This window comes from Protopterus annectens, chromosome 2.part1, assembly GCF_019279795.1.
Source record: "Protopterus annectens isolate FY-2018-M chromosome 2.part1, PAN1.0, whole genome shotgun sequence".
Lineage (NCBI taxonomy): Eukaryota > Metazoa > Chordata > Ceratodontiformes > Protopteridae > Protopterus > Protopterus annectens.
The window spans coordinates 257,761,053-257,780,303 of NC_056729.1; positions in this window are offsets into that span (position 1 = coordinate 257,761,053).

Here is a 19,251-nt window from a genome sequence, read left to right on the forward strand (position 1 = left end):
ATATTATTTCAGTTTTGTCCCAACTACTTCCCTCTGTACTGCATAGCAGCTTGTTTCTTGGATCCCACAGAAAGGATTATCTGTGCATTCATTCAGCTTCCATAGCATTCCCTTTAAATCATGGTATTTAACCTTCTGCTATTATGTGTTTTTCACCCTTAACAACCTTCTGTCATTCTAAATTCTCCTTTTCTAACCCCAAGGGTATTATACTCCTTTGCTATGTATATTTTGTTCACCTTTTCTTTGCCTTATCCGTTTATATGTCATCGTCGTCGTCATTTTTCTATCATATGGCCAGGTTATGACAGAACAGCTTTTGTATGATTCAGTGCCCATTAGCAAACCTTGAAACAAACAAACAACAAAGCAAACAAGTAAGACCATATGATAAGAGAAGGTCCCCTACTTGAGGAATGGAATTGTTATGGCAGATTTCTATAGTGCACAACAGCATACCATTTTAGAGCACTAGGCTAAAAAATAAGTTAGAGTAAGTTTCAGGTAAAGGAAGTTCAGACGCTGATGCAGACTGGGTAGATTCCATATGTTACTTACTAAAATTCTGAAGACCAGAGAGCCTGCCTATATTCTACAAAGGGATAAAGCGCTGTCCATGGCCCAAGCAACCCAGGTTCATCTAACAGCTATAGCACTGGAAGAGCTAAGTGGAGGAGGAGTGGAGTGGTCTGTTGATGCCAACTCACACTCTCTGGAGGATTGTGGCTTGATTCATGCAAATGTAGAAACCTATTAGTGGAAAAACATCTTGTATACAGCAGCAGTAGTGATGATATACACTTGGTGCCTGTCAAACCACATACATGGTAAACTTCATACAGCATGCATAGGAAAATACACACCCTCAGGAGAACCTTCAGCATGCATGCAGCCATCAAAGGACTTAGGACACACACAAAAATATGGCTACTTGGAGGATAGTCTCCTACAACTGGGTAATACCTAATGGAGAAAGATGAGTCCAGTTCATTGTTAAAACGCTGATGGTTAACAATTGGTGATAAAAAGGCTAAAGAAAAGAAATTTTGAAGTCCAGAATTTTAAATAGTAATAATTTTGAACTTCTGATTGTTTTAAAAATATTTTGGAGGTTATAGCTCTTCCATCCCCATTTTGTGGGATTTTTTTTCCTCATACTCCTTAATTTATATACATCTCCTCCGGGGTCCTGGTACCTCCATTTGGGTCAAAAATACTTAAAATGTTCAGAATTTGGAAATTACAGACTCTCAGAATTAAAGTATATAAAATGGCAGTTGAGATCTGATGCTAGCAGCTGTTGCACAACCTCAAGGTGGGAGCTTCTTCGGAAAGGAATTAAGGTTTTGAGGGATAGCTTTAACACTGAAGTCAAGGATGCAATGTGGTTATCAGGGTAGCTGAGCTGGATCTTTATGGTGATGGTACTGAAGAACAGGAGGTTATTGTGCAAAGTGCTTGCTGAATGCCAGTACTAGAGAATATGATTCTCAGAAAAAGCTACAATTCAAGAATTAAGTGAGATTAAGTATTTTTAATATTTTTTGTCATGGCCTCAAAAACCATCAAGACACCCCAACATGCTCTTCTCATCCATTCATTCCTTCTTGTTTGCCTGGACTTTAGCATTTTACATTACCCAGGAAAAGAGGTTTCCTTCTTCAGGGGGGAAACACCTCATGCGTGGCTGCATCTTTTCTTCCAAGCTGAAGGCAAGTTCTGCTGAGCTGTAGAGTTGTCGCCTTTTGCCACAACAGATAAAAGCCATGCCCCTTACACTGACCCTAGCAACAACTTTCCCCACTCCCTGTCCTCACTGACTCCACTTATCTCTATATCCATTTTGTGATGGAAAGGGGCACATCAATGGGTTGTGGAGCATAAACTATTCTTAGGATCAATTACATGATGTTGCATGAGGAACTAAAATCACTCTGTATTAAACATAATACCATTTTGTAGGTGATCTAAACTATCCAAACTACAGACTGGGAAACCTGCATCACTACTAGTGCACAAGCATGGAGATTCCTGAATTTTGTCAATACAAATGCCCTGGAACAATTAGTCAGATTACCCACAAGGGGGAATAGCATCTTGGATCTTGCCCTTACTAAAATGGGAGCATTTTACACCATTCCTTGCTTATGTTCTTCACTTCTTACATCTAAAAATAAAGTAGTCTCCTTCGAATTAAAATTGGAACTAGAGATCCCATCCAGCCAAGATACTTTTAGAAATTGTTATATCACAAATTGCCTACTCCTAATTGATACATTGACAAGCTTCAAATCCCCACCAAACCCAGTTAACTCTACTGAATATGCAGAAATGTACACCACCACACTATATTAATATGTAAACAGCTGCATAGATGCAGCTGTACCCCATAGGAATAAGTGCAGGGGAAACCTCAGAAACAAACCCACTTGATGGAACCATAATATCAACAAGCTTTATAATAAAAGGAAAACAATTTTGACCAAAGGTAAGAAGAATGTTAGAGCTCTTGTCACTGAAATAAACAAACTAAGGAACTCAATAAAATCCAACAAAGCCAAGATCGAGGCTAAAATAGCTAACCAAACTAAAGACAATCACAAGGTATTCTTTAGTTATGTTTGTAATCTCAAAAGCAAAACACAGCAGTACAATGAGCTGATTGTGAACAATGTTACCTACACTGAGGCTGAAGGTATAACAAATCTCCTGGCCAATAATTTAATTCTAACTTTACCCCTCTCTCCCCATCAAGATATACCTGAAACTGGCTCACCTCCATCTATCACAGAAGACCAAGTCCTAAAATTGCTATAAAAAATACAAATACTACATTGATGAGTCCTGGCAATATCCTTAGATGTACCTTAAATAGCATGAAGAATAATTTAGCCACACTTCTAACAACACTATTCAGTCTCAGTATCCATACAGGTTTTATACCAAGCAATTGAAGAACAGCTACTGTCATTCCCTTGTATAAGGAAGGACCTTCAACAGGCCCAAACAATTACAGACTCATATGCAAAGCCATGGAAAGACTTACCATGGAATTAATCACTCAGGACATACAGAACATCCAAACACTGAACCCAACTCAGCTTGGATTCATGAAAGGCAGGTCATGCTTACCCAACCCGGTGGATTTTTTTGAAAAGGTCACCAAAGCAATGGATGGAGCCAAAACAGTACACAGTGCTTATCTCAACTTGGTCAAAGCTTCTGACACAATTCCCCACTCAGGTATTAGTAGAAAAGCTAAATGAACGGAGAATAAACCCGTGTCACACTCTGGTTTGCCAACTGGCCCAGGGGCAAGATGCAGGAAATCAAAATATGGAAGTCATCTCGATAAAGAGGCCAGTCACCAGTGAAGTCCCCCCAGGTTTCTGTGCTGGGACTTCTCCTGTTTGGAATTTACTTTTCTGAAGTAAAAGCCAATACCAAAGGTTCTAGCTGACTAGGTTTGCAGATGACTGCAAGACAGGAGCAGTCATTGAACCCCCAAATAACTTACCCATCCTGCAGGAAGGTTTGTCATAAGTAAATAGCTGGTGCCAACATCATGGACTGAAACTAAACATCAAAAACATGATTGTATCCTTTGGGAAGTCATCTGTCCCAGTGAACTACCACATTATCACAATGCACTCTAAGAGTTGACCCAGTTGTTCAGGATTTGGGAACGCATGTAGACAGTGACCTAACTGTTGGCTAACATGTGTCCTTTGTTGTAAGAAAGACCTTCTATATTGCACAGTTTATAAGCAAAGAGATTGTGTCTAGATCTAGGGATGTCATTGTCCACCTTTATTTGGTCCTTACTAGGCTAGTCATTAAATATAATGCCCTCATTGGCACGTATCTGTCCATACACATGTAGCAACTGGAAAGCCCAAAGAGATACGTTACTAAAAGGATGCAAGGCCTAAACAGCATGTCATACATGGAAGAACTCAAAGCCCTGTCATTATAGTCAGTACCCTAAAGACTGCTAAAAAGTGACCTGTGTCAGGCATACAAGGCATTCTCCAACCCAGTAGTAAAGAATTTACTGCATATCAGCAAATCAAATGGCATCATAAATGCTTGGTCAAGGGATCTAAACCTCTTCTGCAACCTCAACAAAACAGTTTGCAGAAACATGGATGGGGAGCCTGTTCCATAGATGGGGTAGTCTCTGGGATACATACCTATCTCTCCAGCAGGTCCTATTTATATCACAGGCAAGGCTTAAGTCTTTAGAATGAGTAAGTGTGGTACTGTTTGTTTTATGGATACGCAGGAGGGCCATCAGATTGGGGTCTGACAATGCCCTGTATGCTAGGCATAGATCTCCCCTCAAAAGCCTGTAGGAGAGAGAATACAGGGATAGGGCCTTGAGGTGGTCTGCATAGGACATTTTCAACAGTGATTTGTTTTGTTCAGTATTCTTCAGATTTGGAGAGATATTCACAATGAAGCATTGGCAGATGTGAGATAGAAGCAGCAGAACACCCTCCGCCAGGTCAGATTCCAAGGTAGTCATTCCTGAAAATCTAAAAAATGGCAAGCAGAATAGGCAGAATTACTGAGGACAGGACTATGACTCAGTGATAGCAATGATTTGGCATTCAGTGGCATCAATGCTAGCCTTTAAAAGTGGGACTTTTAGACCACATGTAATCTATTGGCCAAGGTTTATTTTGTGGAAATTTGGGTAAATGCAGATGGTGGAGTACAGGTAAGAAGGCTGATTTCCGCAACCACCACAAGACAATATTAGAAGTCTGAAGAAAGGGACAGCAAGGAAAACATGAGATGTACTGGTAAATGATGAGCATGGATACGTCTATTATTCTTGTTTGATATGTAGAGAAATTAAGGGTGGTCATTAGCCTTGTTTTCAACTTTGAACCTATAAACCTAAGAATAAATACGAGGAATACAGGGTAAGCTGGGCCTGTACTAAATGTATATGATGAGGAGAAGACTGAGACAAAACTTGCTGAAAGTACAATCAAATTATGCAGATGTATATATATATATATATATATATATATATATATATATATATATATATATATATATATATATAAACATACATGCATACACACACACACACACACACACACACACACACACACACACACACACACACACATTTTATAGATATACACACACATACACACACACACACACTTTATAGATATACACACACACACACACACACACACACACACACACACACACACACACACACACACACACACACACGCTCATATTTGAGGAAACAGAGGAGCAGATGAACAGGAGTACAGCAGTGGATATGATAAAGCTCACATCCAGCTCCACAGCTTCATGAGCAAGAGAATAAATGGTTGGCATTGTGGGGTACAGTGCTGCAAACAGAAGGGTGAAAAAGAAGATAGTAGAAGAGTAATAGAAGGAAGCAATGTAGCGGAGGGTTGTAAATGTTTCTAAGCTTTGAGTGGGTCAAAGAGTGTGTTGTAGTGATTAGCACAATCTCCATGATGAAGATAATCAGCAGACTGAACAGGATTCTAGTGGAAGGCTGCAATGTGCTGTATTTTGAGTTTGCATGATAAGAGCAGGGAAGGCAAGCTTATGGTAAGCCTTTAAGCTGGCTGTAATCAAAAGACAGCTAAATGGAAACAGCAAAGTAGATAGGGGCAGAACGTAGGTATAAAGGAGGGAGATAAATGAAAAGGGGTGAGGACATATTAGAGATAAAAGAGGTAAATGCAGCAAAGAAGTAGAAAGAAAAGACCTTTTGAGATATTGGGTTGTACTCTGTGCTTTCACCACAGTTCATAAAGGCTGCAGTCACTGGACAGCAGCTAAGCTAGCAAGTGTGATGAAATTAAAATCAGAAGTGGACCTTACTGTGGCCATATCTGTGGCATAGAGGGACAAAGCCCTGACTACATCTCAGGCGACACAAGTTTGGTTAACAACTTAAGCACCTGTAGTAGCTTGCTAGGGAGAATGGGACAGACTGGCCTCTGCCACTTCAACCATCCTGGGGAGAGAGATGAGACCTAAGTTGTCACATAGTGGACACATATTAGAAGCATTAGGTGGTACTTAGCAGAAGCCAAGTCATTCAAGCCTGCACAGCTGCAGTGCTTAGTACCAGTAAGCTTAGGAGAACCAAGGATGCAAAAGCATACTGCAATAGTGGGCTCAGCAGAACCATCCAGGTGGAGAGGGTGCTCCTAATGGGGGGGGGGGGTTGCCTCACCCAGGACCAGCAAGCTGCCCTACTCCCTACCACTTCACTCTTGTCATAGAACAGAGAGTTAAACAAAACTCCCTAGCAGAAATAAATGGGTCATAGGGCTGTTGCCCAGCCTGGGAGTACCTGGCTCCAGTGGTCGTGGAATGAATGGGACATTTGGGTGTCAGTAGTGGAGCCATTGGGCAAGGTCCTGGAGTGGAGGGAAAAAAAAGTTGCAGACCTGTTCAGAAGAAAAGGAGGAACTGTAGCTAAAATTATAGTCTGGAGGGGCTAGCTATAAACATAAGAACATGCACAGGGTCTCACTGCATGATTATAGTATGGGTTTATGAGTTTTTTTGAGAGAAATGGTATTGAAGCATAAAGGGGAAGACATAGATGGAGGCTTGCACAGGTTCAAACACTGGCCACTAAGAAGCACATAAAGCAAAAAAGACAGAGTTATGTAAGATATAAGGAGAAAATTCCTGCTCTTCTGTCATTAATGAAAAAAAAAAAAAACGTTTAAAGCATACTATTATAAAAAGCACAGTTAACAGGCCTGTTATCTTTAATAAATGTACCTTAGTAATGCAGAGTAACAACAACATAATAATATGAATGTACCAGTTTACTGATGACAGCTTAGAGCAGGAGAATCATGCAAATAAGAAGTTATGTACTCACCATAACGTTCCATGTGAGTTGTTCCATCTCGCCTTCATTCTTTACTGATGGTTTCGGAGCCGATCCATCGGCTCCGATACAGCCATTTGCAAAGCTCAAGGTTTACCAGTAGCTCGAGACCAAGCCCCTTATCCCATGATGCACTGCTGGAATTACCTCAGATCTTGTTTGCTGCGTGTACTATATCCATATAAGAGAACTACCCTTCCATAGAGAGGAAGAAGAATTGAGCAGCCAGGGTGAGACCAGCCTCTAGGTCAACTATCAGCCAGGTGGGGGATGGAGGGAGGGACGTAAGAATGAAGGTGAGATGGAAAAACTCACATGGAACATTATGATGAGTACATAACTTCTTAATGTGAAGTTGTTCAATCTCGCCGTTCATTCTTTACTGATGGGTATCATCCCTAGCACCCTCAATCTCGGGTGGCTTACGGGAGTACATTCTTCAGGACCGTAGACCCAAAGGGAGCCCTGTCCCTGGAGGCCTTATCAACTTTGTAATGAGTGATAAAGGTATGTGGTTTAGACCAAGTGGCTGCAGCACAAATGTTATCAAGGGGCAATTTGGCTTGGAATGCAGAAGATGTAGAAACTGCTCTGGTAGAGTGAGCTTTAATCTTGTGTAGTAAGGGCATATTACCAACTGAATAAACAAAAGTGATACAATCAGATAGCCATTTAGAAAGCATTGTTTTAGCCACTGGTCTACTTTTTCTGGCTTCAGAGAAAGACACAAAAAGCTGGTCTGATTTTCTAACATCTTTTGTTCTGTCCAAATAATATCTGAGCTGTCTGTGAACGTCAAGTTTGTGCAGCATGTACTCTAGTTTATTGGAATGGTTAGGGAAGAAGACTGGCAACTTAATGACTTGGTTGATATTAGATTCTGAACAAACCTTGGGCAAAAAGGAGGGGTTTGTCCTAAGAGATACTCTATCAGCATGAAAAATCAAATAAGGAGGGGTGACAGATGAAGCTTGAAGTTCTGACACTCAAGTAACGGCCACCAGAAATATGGTTTTCCATGATAAAAATTAGAGATCACAAGATGATGCCGGTTCAAATGGGTGAAGAATTATACAAGACAGCATAAAGTTTAGATTCCAGGGAGAATAAGGAGTTTTCACTGGAGGCCTCATGTGAAAGGTTCCTTTGAGAAAGGCCTTGGACAACTTGTGGGACATTATGTTTAGCCATACATACATACATACATTATGTTTAGCCATACATACATACATACATACACACACAAACACACACACACACACACACACACACACACACACACACACACACACACACACACACACACACAATTTTATAGATATATACACACACACACACACACACACACACACACACACACACACACACACACACACACACACACATACACAGCCCATCAACTCCGAGATGAAAGTTAGATATAGCAGCCAACTGGACCCAAACTGTTGTGGCTGCAGCTCCTTTATTAAAGATCATAGTCAAGAATTCTAATATGGACGTCAAGAGGGCTTGATAAGGATCAATGTTCTGCTTAGAGGCCCATATGGAAAATCTCTTCCACTTACTAAGATATAATCTTCTGGTGGACAGCTTATGGGAAGACAAAAGGATCTGCCTTGTCTCATTGGAAAGGTTATGAAGCCTGGCTTTGAGGGGAACTGGAGCAGCCAAGCTGTTAGCTTCAGTGACTGCAAGGAAGGATGGAGGTCCCTTGACGGATGTGTCAGAAGGTCCAGAACTGAGTCCAGAATCCATGGATCCCCCAAGAGATGATGATGAAGAAATGGGAACCAAATCTGCAGAGACCAATGAGGGGCTATAAAAATGATGGTCCTTCCCAGCGACTTTGCTTTCTGTAGAAGTCTGGGTATTAACAGGATTGGAGGGAATGCATAGAGGAGACCCGGGGGCCAATCGTGTAAGAGTGCGTCTCTCGGGGGTTCTCCCGGAGGGGGAATCAGGGTAAAGTAGCTTCTGCATTTCATGTTGATGTGACTGGCAAAAAGATCGCAGCAAGGCTGACCCCATTTGTGGGAAATCCTGTCCACAATCTTTGCTTAAGGGACCACTCGTGCGGCAACAAGATTGCCCTGCTCAGTTTGTCTGCTATTACATTGGTTCTCCCCGGGATGTGCATTGCCAACAGAAAGCGCTGGGAGGAGACAGCCCACTGCCAAACTCTGAGGACTTCTCGGCAAAGGGGGTAAGACTTGGTCCCGCTTTGCTTGTTCAAGTACCAGACTACTGACATATTGTCTGTTTGAATTGCAATCGTCCCTAGAGGAAGAGAGTCCTGGAAGTACTGCAACGCCAGAAGTACTGCTCTCATCTCCAGAACATTGATATGCAGATGTGATGCTTGATCCGCCCATGTGCCTTGGGCAGTCTTTCCCTGAAAATGCCCCCCCACCCTATCAGAGAAGCGTCCGTGGTCACAGTGGCTACTGGAGGGGGTAGTCCAAAGGGTCGTCCTATGGTTATATGAAGAGACATCAACCACCACTGGAGATCTCTCTTGCAAGAGTGCATAATTAAAATCATGTGATTCATTGGAAGTTAATGATAAGACCATTGAGTGAACAGCAGCCAATGAAGAATCCGATATGCATCCTTGCTAATGGTATGGCTAAGATCGCTGCAGCCATCAAACCCAATACTTTTAAAACTTCTGCGGCTGGTGCTCTGTCTTTTGATACCAATAAGCTGACATGCTGGCAAAGAAGAAAGACCCTCTTGATTGGTAGTCATAGAGTGGTAGTTGAAGTGTCTAACTCTGCCCCTATAAAGACAATATGCTGTGATGGCGACAAGGCAGACTTTTCGGAGTTGACTGTAATGCCTAAGTGATTGCAGAGTGTCAGCGTGTATTCCCTTGCCTGAATCAGTTGATGCCTGGTGGTGGAGGTAAGGAGCCAATCATCTAGGTACAGGAAACACCTGGAATCCTAGATGCCTCAGGTGAGCCGTGACCACTGCCATGCATTTGGTGAACACTCTGGGGGCTGTAGTGAGACCAAAGGGCAGGGCTCAAAATTGATAATGATTGGCTCCCAGCCAGAAACGCAGAGGATCTCTGGATGGCCTGGCCATTTTTATGTGGTAGTACGCATCCTTGAGATCTATCGAGCACATCCAATTGTCACCCGCTAAAAAGGGAAGTATAGACTGTAGCGTGACCATCCGGAACTTCTCTTTCTTCACAAATTGGTTGAGTCTGCTGAGGTCCAAAATGGGTCTCCAGTCCCCTGTTTTCTTTGGAACCAAAAAGAATCTTGAGTAAGTTCTGGATCCTATTTGGTCTGCTGGGACTAGCTGGATGACTCTTTTTTTTCTAGCAACTTGTGGACCTCTATAGTTGCTCGTTTCCTGTAACTGGGTGGAACAACCGGGATTCTCCTTGCAAGTGTGGGTGGAGTGGAGAACGGTATGAAATACCCTCTGGAAATAATACTTTGTACCCAGCTGTCATTTCTTATATCTTGCCAGGCATCTGGGTACAAAGATAAGCGATCCCCGACTACCTCCAGAGCAGAACAGTTGGGCCTCCTTTCAGGAGCGCTGATAGGGTTGACCAGAGAAGTGATCTCTGTCACCCTGGTGCTATGGACCCCCTCTGCCGCGAGGGTGGCATCTTCCATTATTACCCCCTCCTTTGCCCCTAGAGGGGGTTCGCCACGTGTGTCCTGAAAGGCTCCTTGGGTTTTTCGGAACCACATTTTTCCTCCCCTTTGGCCTTTGGGGTAAGACTGAGTAGGGGTGCAAAAACGATCTCCGACGGCAGACAGAGTCTTTCCCTCCTGTTCACACCCGGTCAAAGTTTCTTTCACTTTAGGCTCAAAGAGAGATGAGCCATTAAAAGGGGTGTTCAGAAATGAAGACTTAAAGGGCTCCACGAAGGAACACAAGTGCATTCAGGAATGTCTTCTTAGAGCAAAACACTTTGCCTTACATGTCCCATCAGCTGCATATGATACGAGATGCATGGATGAGTTCACAATGGAATTTAGGGTAGCAAGCTGGGTGGCAACTTTGTCGGAAGTCCCTGTGGCTACAGTACCCTGAAGAGTATCCTCCAACTTCTTAAGGAGATCTCTTTGCAGCCTGGTGAAATGGGTCATATAGTTCAGGGATCAGAGTGCAAAAGTCATTGAACTAAATATGCATTTCCCATATCTATCCATGATCCTGGACTCTCTGTTAGGAGGATGGATAGACAAGGAAGTCTCAGACATTTCCTTTCTGGTGGCTGCTGCCACCATCACGGCATCCACAGGGACTCCTTTGGACAAAAAGGTTTTATCTACGGGGGCAGAAATAAATTTATTAGGCCTCTGAGGAACAGGTTCCATGGACTCCGGTGACTCCCACACCCTCCGAGAGATCAGCTCATGAGCTCATCAAAGGGTGGAGACACCCACAACATGGAAGGTTGAGACCCAAAAGCCTTCAAGAGAACTGACTCATCCTCAGTAGGGCTTTTGGACTGCCAATCACCCCTCTGCCTAAGGATCTCGAGTATCTCCACAAAGGAGATATCCTCAGAGGGGGATTGTGGGGACCCTTCTGACTCATCCAAGTCCAGTGTCAGATGTCAAAGACTCCTGTGGGGAATCCACGTGTCTCCTCTTGCACAATCTCTTCCTGGGGACCTCCTCAGTGGGAGCCTCTGGGGAGATCTCGGAAGAGAAGGGGGTGCCCTGTGGGGCTACCTGAGGCTTGGGGTCTCTACGCTTAGCCTGGATGATGGAGGCAGAAGTGGACACAGGTACTTTGTGGGAAGAAGAGGCAAGACCTGCTGTCGGGGATGTCTTTGGGGACAAAGCTCTCCTCATGGCTTCGAAGGCATCACGGCTCTGATGAGAAGGAGTCGCCGGTCCCGAAGGCACCTCCCGCACCGAGGCTGTGGGTTCCGAGCCGGAGGTAGGAGCCAAGCTCACCCGAGCTGAGGCCCCGAGAGAAAGAGTCAGCACCGACAAATTGGTGCGACTATCCTCTCCAGACCCTACAGGAGTGTGTTGGCTCCTAGACTCCCCGGTCAGCGCTGAGGACGTCAGAGTAGATGGAACCAAGGACACCAGAGCAGGTCTCGGCTCCAAAGGCTCCACGATCAGCAGGTCAGCCCCCTCCAGCTCCGAAGATCTGGTACTGCTCGGAGGAAGAGCAGTCAAATCCAGGGTGGTGGTCTTCAGTTCCGACGTTAGGGTCAGAGCCAACAACTTTAGCAAGCCTGGTGTCTGTAAGAGCTTCTGCACCAATCGGTCCATATCCAAATCCGAGAGGCTGACAGAAGACCTAGAGGAGTGCACTGACAGTGCCGACTGAAGGAGTGGAGATCCAAGTCTCTCAGATACCGGCTCCAGAACTGTGGGCTGGCTCCAAAATGAAAAGACACTCGGCTCCAAGAGCTGTGGAGCCTATGTCCTGGAATTATCTTCCACTTTTTTAGACTTTTTTGACTCTTTAAATGCCTTGGAGTCTCCTGAAGATTTTGAAGACTTAGAGGACTTGTTTGCTCCAACCTGGTCACTCAAAGCTTCAGAAAAAGGATGCTTCAGCAAGCCTCTATCAACAAGCTTCCTTTTCCTCTCCAGTAATAGCCTCGAGGAAAAGGAGTGGCAAATAATGCAGGACTCATGCAAATGTACAGCACCTAAGCAATATATGCACTGAACATGCCCATCAGTCACAGACATCTTTTGGCCACAGTCTGGACATTTCTTAAATCCAAACTTTGGGTGTTTGTCCTTGTCCTCAGACATATCCAAAGAAAAATCCCTTTAGGCTTAACACTAAAAACAAAGCCACACAAGCCTAACTAAGTCACACTCAGTTATTATCACAAAATCCATGCCTAGGCTCAAAGTTAACAAGCCTAGAAAACAGTTAATTAAACCAGAACAACTAAGAAAACACACACACACTCTAAACAATGGCCCAAGGGAAAGAAGGGGCAACACTAGCTAAATATATATATATATATATATATATATAAAATTAAAGAAAAACAACCAGGCCAAACACACACAATTTTATAGATATATACACACACACACACACACACACACACACACACACACACACACACACACACACACACACACATACACAGCCCATCAACTCCGAGATGAAAGTTAGATATAGCAGCCAACTGGACCCAAACTGTTGTGGCTGCAGCTCTTTTATTAAAGATCATAGTCAAGAATTCTAATATGGACGTCAAGAGGGCTTGATAAGGATCAATGTTCTGCTTAGAGGCCCATATGGAAAATCTCTTCCACTTACTAAGATATAATCTTCTGGTGGACAGCTTATGGGAAGACAAAAGGATCTGCCTTGTCTCATTGGAAAGGTTATGAAGCCTGGCTTTGAGGGGAACTGGAGCAGCCAAGCTGTTAGCTTCAGTGACTGCAAGGAAGGATGGAGGTCCCTTGACGGATGTGTCAGAAGGTCCAGAACTGAGTCCAGAATCCATGGATCCCCCAAGAGATGATGATGAAGAAATGGGAACCAAATCTGCAGAGACCAATGAGGGGCTATAAAAATGATGGTCCTTCCCAGCGACTTTGCTTTCTGTAGAAGTCTGGGTATTAACGGGATTGGAGGGAATGCATAGAGGAGACCCGGGGGCCAATCGTGTAAGAGTGCGTCTCTCGGGGGTTCTCCCGGAGGGGGAATCAGGGTAAAGTAGCTTCTGCATTTCATGTTGATGTGACTGGCAAAAAGATCGCAGCAAGGCTGACCCCATTTGTGGGAAATCCTGTCCACAATCTTTGCTTAAGGGACCACTCGTGCGGCAACAAGATTGCCCTGCTCAGTTTGTCTGCTATTACATTGGTTCTCCCCGGGATGTGCATTGCCAACAGAAAGCGCTGGGAGGAGACAGCCCACTGCCAAACTCTGAGGACTTCTCGGCAAAGGGGGTAAGACTTGGTCCCGCTTTGCTTGTTCAAGTACCAGACTACTGACATATTGTCTGTTTGAATTGCAATCGTCCCTAGAGGAAGAGAGTCCTGGAAGTACTGCAACGCCAGAAGTACTGCTCTCATCTCCAGAACATTGATATGCAGATGTGATGCTTGATCCGCCCATGTGCCTTGGGCAGTCTTTCCCTGAAAATGCCCCCCCACCCTATCAGAGAAGCGTCCGTGGTCACAGTGGCTACTGGAGGGGGTAGTCCAAAGGGTCGTCCTATGGTTATATGAAGAGACATCAACCACCACTGGAGATCTCTCTTGCAAGAGTGCATAATTAAAATCATGTGATTCATTGGAAGTTAATGATAAGACCATTGAGTGAACAGCAGCCAATGAAGAATCCGCATATGCATCCTTGCTAATGGTATGGCTAAGATCGCTGCAGCCATCAAACCCAATACTTTTAAAACTTCTGCGGCTGGTGCTCTGTCTTTTGATACCAATAAGCTGACATGCTGGCAAAGAAGAAAGACCCTCTTGATTGGTAGTCATAGAGTGGTAGTTGAAGTGTCTAACTCTGCCCCTATAAAGACAATATGCTGTGATGGCGACAAGGCAGACTTTTCGGAGTTGACTGTAATGCCTAAGTGATTGCAGAGTGTCAGCGTGTATTCCCTTGCCTGAATCAGTTGATGCCTGGTGGTGGAGGTAAGGAGCCAATTATCTAGGTACAGGAAACACCTGGAATCCTAGATGCCTCAGGTGAGCCGTGACCACTGCCATGCATTTGGTGAACACTCTGGGGGCTGTAGTGAGACCAAAGGGCAGGGCTCAAAATTGATAATGATTGGCTCCCAGCCAGAAACGCAGAGGATCTCTGGATGGCCTGGCCATTTTTATGTGGTAGTACGCATCCTTGAGATCTATCGAGCACATCCAATTGTCACCCGCTAAAAAGGGAAGTATAGACTGTAGCGTGACCATCCGGAACTTCTCTTTCTTCACAAATTGGTTGAGTCTGCTGAGGTCCAAAATGGGTCTCCAGTCCCCTGTTTTCTTTGGAACCAAAAAGAATCTTGAGTAAGTTCTGGATCCTATTTGGTCTGCTGGGACTAGCTGGATGACTCTTTTTTTTCTAGCAACTTGTGGACCTCTATAGTTGCTCGTTTCCTGTAACTGGGTGGAACAACCGGGATTCTCCTTGCAAGTGTGGGTGGAGTGGAGAACGGTATGAAATACCCTCTGGAAATAATACTTTGTACCCAGCTGTCATTTCTTATATCTTGCCAGGCATCTGGGTACAAAGATAAGCGATCCCCGACTACCTCCAGAGCAGAACAGTTGGGCCTCCTTTCAGGAGCGCTGATAGGGTTGACCAGAGAAGTGATCTCTGTCACCCTGGTGCTATGGACCCCCTCTGCCGCGAGGGTGGCATCTTCCATTATTACCCCCTCCTCTGCCCCTAGAGGGGGTTCGCCACGTGTGTCCTGAAAGGCTCCTTGGGTTTTTCGGAACCACATTTTTCCTCCCTTTGGCCTTTGGGGTAAGACTGAGTAGGGGTGCAAAAACGATCTCCGACGGCAGACAGAGTCTTTCCCTCCTGTTCACACCCGGTCAAAGTTTCTTTCACTTTAGGCTCAAAGAGAGATGAGCCATTAAAAGGGGTGTTCAGAAATGAAGACTTAAAGGGCTCCACGAAGGAACACAAGTGCATTCAGGAATGTCTTCTTAGAGCAAAACACTTTGCCTTACACGTCCCATCAGCTGCATATGATACGAGATGCATGGATGAGTTCACAATGGAATTTAGGGTAGCAAGCTGGGTGGCAACTTTGTCGGAAGTCCCTGTGGCTACAGTACCCTGAAGAGTATCCTCCAACTTCTTAAGGAGATCTCTTTGCAGCCTGGTGAAATGGGTCATATAGTTCAGGGATCAGAGTGCAAAAGTCATTGAACTAAATATGCATTTCCCATATCTATCCATGATCCTGGACTCTCTGTTAGGAGGATGGATAGACAAGGAAGTCTCAGACATTTCCTTTCTGGTGGCTGCTGCCACCATCATGGCATCCACAGGGACTCCTTTGGACAAAAAGGTTTTATCTACGGGGGCAGAAATAAACTTATTAGGCCTCTGAGGAACAGGTTCCATGGACTCCGGTGACTCCCACACCCTCCGAGAGATCAGCTCATGAGCTCATCAAAGGGTGGAGACACCCACAACATGGAAGGTTGAGACCCAAAAGCCTTCAAGAGAACTGACTCATCCTCAGTAGGGCTTTTGGACTGCCAATCACCCCTCTGCCTAAGGATCTCGAGTATCTCCACAAAGGAGATATCCTCAGAGGGGGATTGTGGGGACCCTTCTGACTCATCCAAGTCCAGTGTCAGATGTCAAAGACTCCTGTGGGGAATCCACGTGTCTCCTCTTGCACAATCTCTTCCTGGGGACCTCCTCAGTGGGAGCCTCTGGGGAGATCTCGGAAGAGAAGGGGGTGCCCTGTGGGGCTACCTGAGGCTTGGGGTCTCTACGCTTAGCCTGGATGATGGAGGCAGAAGTGGACACAGGTACTTTGTGGGAAGAAGAGGCAAGACCTGCTGTCGGGGATGTCTTTGGGGACAAAGCTCTCCTCATGGCTTCGAAGGCATCACGGCTCTGATGAGAAGGAGTCGCCGGTCCCGAAGGCACCTCCCGCACCGAGGCTGTGGGTTCCGAGCTGGAGGTAGGAGCCAAGCTCAACCGAGCTGAGGCCCCGAGAGAAAGAGTCAGCACCGACAAATTGGTGCGACTATCCTCTCCAGACCCTACAGGAGTGTGTTGGCTCCTAGACTCCCCGGTCAGCGCTGAGGACGTCAGAGTAGATGGAACCAAGGACACCAGAGCAGGTCTCGGCTCCAAAGGCTCCACGATCAGCAGGTCAGCCCCCTCCAGCTCCGAAGATCTGGTACTGCTTGGAGGAGGAGCAGTCAAATCCAGGGTGGTGGTCTTCGGTTCCGACGTTAGGGTCAGAGCCGACAACTTTAGCAAGCCTGGTGTCTGTAAGAGCTTCTGCACCAATCGGTCCATATCCAAATCCGAGAGGCTGACAGAAGACCTAGGGGAGTGCACTGACAGTGCCGACTGAAGGAGTGGAGATCCAAGTCTCTCAGATACCGGCTCCAGAACTGTGGGTTGGCTCCAAAATGAAAAGACACTCGGCTCCAAGAGCTGTGGAGCCTATGTCCTGGAATTATCTTCCACTTTTTTAAACTTTTTTGACTCTTTAAATGCCTTGGAGTCTCCTGAAGATTTTGAAGACTTAGAGGACTTGCTTGCTCCAACCTGGTCACTCAAAGCTTCGGAAAAAGGATGCTTCAGCAAGCCTCTATCAACAAGCTTCCTTTTCCTCTCCAATAATAGCCTCGAGGAAAAGGAGTGGCAAATAATGCAGGACTCATGCAAATGTACAGCACCTAAGCAATATATGCACTGAACATGCCCATCAGTCACAGACATCTTTTGGCCACAGTCTGGACATTTCTTAAATCCAAACTTTGGGTGTTTGTCCTTGTCCTCAGACATATCCAAAGAAAAATCCCTTTAGGCTTAACACTAAAAACAAAGCCACACAAGCCTAAATAAGTCACACTCAGTTATTATCACAAAATCCATGCCTAGGCTCAAAGTTAACAAGCCTAGAAAACAGTTAATTAAACCAGAACAACTAAGAAAACACACACACACTCTAAACAATGGCCCAAGGGAAAGAAGGGGCAACACTAGCTAAATATATATATATATATATATATATATATATATATATATATATATATATAAAATTAAAGAAAAACAACCAGGCCAAACACGAGGCCACTACAACTAAGCTAAACTATTAAAATAGTACACAAAGGGAAAGTAAGCTATAAGAAACTACAGAAACTACTCTATAACTAATCTATGGAATAATATCAAAAAATTAGAGAAATAGCTTGTGAAAAATGCATTTTTGATGAATATTGACTCGAGCAAAACTGGAACCTCTGAGATCCGTGCCACAGCAAACTAGATCGGAGGTAATTCCAGCAGTGCATCATGGGATAAGGGGCTTGGTCTCGAGCTACTGGTAAACCTTGAGCTTTGCAAACGGCCGTATCAGAGCCGATCCCATCAGTAAAGAATGAACGGCAAGGTTGACAACTTCACATCAGTTCTTTAGGCAAAATGCAAAAGATTAAGTGGCAACTTTGATGTGCATAGCAGAGAAATAGCTACCAACTAACAACTAAAATAGGTCAGGTAATAACATCTGGCTCAACAATACTGAGCTCTCTGTTAAGTGTTAAGTGAAATAAAATGTAACCAGTAAGGAATATCAATTGGCATATACAGAGAAGTACTTATGTGGTCATCGACAACTTCATCACACAAAAGCAGCAAAAGAAAACTGATAGCTGTAAAACCCAGAAATAGAAACAGTCAGAACGCAGTCTTCAACAGAAGAAATGTGTTGTCCATAAACAAGAGCTGTAAACCATTCTCAGTATATTTTCTACAAACTTCTAGCAAGGAAATAGAAATTAACCTCCAACAATGTGCTGTCCTTAAAACATAAATTGTAGAGAGAAAGAAAACAGGCCATAAGATTTAATGCCTTTATACTGTCGCACTGATCCTGCATTGACAAGTCCTTTAAAATACTTCATATGCAGCACAACTGCTGTGGTAAACCAGCGATGACAGACGGATAAATGATAGAGCAGAACAGTGCAAAACACGCTGCAGTCATGAAATGGAATAAATAGAGAAATGTCTTTTATCAATTTCCTCAGGTTAAGCAAACACTAGTTTGAGATCAGGTATTATTTGTGTTCTCTGTTCATTTTTGTCCCTTAGTAGTAAGTATTGTTGGTTCTGCCATTGTTATGGCTTTGGGCTTCTCAGCTGAAAGCCTTTTTAAACCTGTATTCAGGGTTTACTGAGTAGTAATTATTGTGTCATCAGAAGCAGAGCATAGTATACTAAGTGGCATCCTGTCACATTAGTGGTACAATAAACAGCTTTAACTAGATTCTGTACTAAAATTATCAAAGCACACATTAAATATATGTTCAAGCTTTTTGTTATGTGTTACAGCATGCAGAGTAATTTGAGGTCTCAGGCATTGCCTACCAGCTTCCTATGGTGCTTTTATTCAGAGTTCATATCTGTTCTAGCTGTGCAGTACATTGTACAATAGGAATGTATGAGTATGCATGCAGACATACTGGGAAGCCCACTCTCAAAACATGTGTTACTCTGAGTGACAATGCCTTGAATGAGCTTGAATTACTCATCAAGAACTTCTCATGAATAAAATGCAATACCATTTTAAGGATAGTCCATATGCTTTTATATAACTTACTTTTTGTTAAAATAAAAAATATGTGATTTTAAGAATGTAA